This window comes from Mirounga leonina, unplaced genomic scaffold (genome assembly GCF_011800145.1).
Source record: "Mirounga leonina isolate KUSES-001 unplaced genomic scaffold, KU_Mleo_1.0 Mir_204, whole genome shotgun sequence".
In the NCBI taxonomy this organism is placed as follows: domain Eukaryota; kingdom Metazoa; phylum Chordata; class Mammalia; order Carnivora; family Phocidae; genus Mirounga; species Mirounga leonina.
In genome coordinates, this window is record NW_023270513.1 from 12370722 (window position 1) to 12373456 (window position 2735).

A 2735-nucleotide genomic window follows, 5' to 3' on the forward strand; every position below is an offset into this window, starting at 1 on the left:
TTAAGTGCCTGCCTTCAGCTCAGTTCATGATCCCGGGGTCCTGGGACTGAGTCCCACATCAGGCTCCCTGCTCAGTGGGGAGCCTGCTTCTCCCTCTCCTGCTCCCCCTGCTTGTGCTCTCTCTCATTCTCTCTCTGTTAAATAAATAAATAAAATGTTAAAACAACAACAACAACAACAAAACTTTAACTAGTTACCCTGGCTAAAGATTCTGGGACTCCATCAAAAGTTTTATGGAGATGTGCATGTCTCATTTCTTTCATATCCTCCTGGTAAAGAATTTTCAGTGTTTTGAATCTTCTCTCAGTCTCACTAAGCCATGTCATCTGACCTAAGCCCTTTTCTTTTTCTTATAGGAGTACAGGAGTCCTTAAGGAAGATTGTTTAGTACAAGCTCCACTTATCTTCTTTAATTCTGAAGGAGAGTTCTCAGTATTTTGGACCTTCTATCAGGACTGCAGAGATGTACAGGCCCCTGAAATCAGCCTTTACTTTTTCCCCAAGGGAGTGCAGAGAAATGCCAGAATGTTGGATGCAAATGGATCTCTATCTTCCTCCTAAAAGAGAAGTCTTAATATTCTGCACCTTCTTCCATTCCCACAGAGATGAGCTGGCTGTTTGAAGCCATTTTCCCCTTTTTCCTAGAGGAGTGTATGGAAATTCCAGAAGGCTGCATGCATCTCTACTTCGCTCCCTTTTCCTGAAAGAAAAATCTCAGGATTGTGCACCTTCTCTCATTGCCACAGAGCCATGCAGACTGCTGAGAGATGCTTGCTCCTTTTCCCTAGAGAAGTGCATTCTCCCTAGAGAATGCCAAAAAACTAGGTGCAGCCCCAACTCTCTCCCTTCCTCTTGAAAGAGAAGTCTCAGGAGTGTGCATATTCTCTGCATCCTACAGAACCATGCAGACTCCTGAGACACTGCTCCTTTTCTTTTTCTTAGCAGCCCCCAGGCATTTTATCTCTACCAGCTGCCTCAGTGCTCTGAATGAGATAAGAGAGAAGTAGTCTCACAGAAAGCACCCTGAAATTCTGGGGATGTCAGAAGGACACCTCACTCATTTTTCCCTGAAAGAGAAACCATAGGCCAAGTGGCTCTCTCTTAGCACTGAGTTGTGCAGGCTTGCGGAAAGAACTAACATGAAGAAACCAGAGCATTCCTTAAACATTTAAAAGCAATTTTACTTAGTTTCATTCTCCTCTGAGATGTTGCAAATATTTTTTTAAGGTTTTATTTTTAAGTAATCTCTACACCCAACGTGGGGCTTGAACTCATAACCCCAAAATCAAGAGTCACATGCTCTAATGACTGAGCCAGCCAGGTGCCCCAAGATGTTGCATATTCTTAACTTAAATCTAGAATTTTCACATAGGCATGTTAGTCCAAATATCATTGTTTTATATGTGTCTTTGGATGGTGGTGCTATGACTTCCTATTGAGTTTTCTTGCTGGTGTAACTCCCTCTATTGTTTTTAAATTCTCTATTTTGTTTATATACACACTTACCTTTTATTACTTCCAATTTGCTAGCTTTGGATTTAGTTTGCTCTCCTTTAAAAAAAAAATATTTTATTATGTTATTTTAGTCCCCATACAGTACATCATTAGTTTTTGATGTAATGTTCCATGATCCATTGTTTTCATATAACACCCAGTGCTCCATGCAATACATGCCCTCCTTAATACTGCTTCTTTTGCTGGTTCTTTAATGTGTGCAGTTAGATGATTCATTTAAAGTATTGCCTTTTTAATGTAGGTCATTGTGCTATGAATTCACTTAGTTCTATTTTTCTTGCATCCTATAAGTTCTGGTATGTGTGCTTTTTCTCATTTCTCTCAATGTATCTTCTTTCTTTAAATGAAGTATAAATGACACACAAAGTTACAATAATTTCAGGAGTACACCATAGAGATTTGAAAATTCTATGTATTATGCTATACTCACAAATGTAGCTACCGTCTGACACTATACAATGCTATTACATCATCACTGACTATATTAAATTGCTATACCATTCATCTCCATGACATATTCATTTTATAACTGGAAGCTTGTACCTCTCATGCCCCATCACCCATTTTGCCCATTCCCATACCTCCGTCCCCACTGGAAACCACCTGTTTGTTCTCTGTGTTTATGGGTCACTTCTGCTTTTTTATGTGTTTGTTTGTTCCTTTTAATAATTTTATTTGAGCACAATTGACACATAATTTTACATTAATTACAACTTTGTGATTTAACAAGTTTATACATTATGTTATGTTTATCACAAGTGAGGTTACAATCTGTCCAATTACATTGCTATTACAATAGCATTCACTGCATTCCTTATGCTGTAACTTTTATTCCTGTGACTTATTCATTACATAACAGGAAGACAGCATCTCCCTCTCTCCTTTGCCCATTGAGCCCACCACCCCACAGCAATGACCAGTTTGTTCTCTCTGTTTATAGCTCTGATTTTGTTATTGTTTGTTTGTTTGTTTGTTTCATTTTTTTGAGATATCACCAATGAGTGGAATCATATGGTATTTGTCTTTCTCAGTGTGACTTATTTCACCTAGCATAGTATCCTGCAGGTCCATCAATGTTGCCTCAAATGGCACAGTCTCATTTTTTTATGGCTGTGTAATATTTTATATGCATTTTTATTATATAAATTTTTAAATTATGTAATTACATATATTATTACATAATTTAAAAATTTATATAATAAAAATGCATATAAAATATT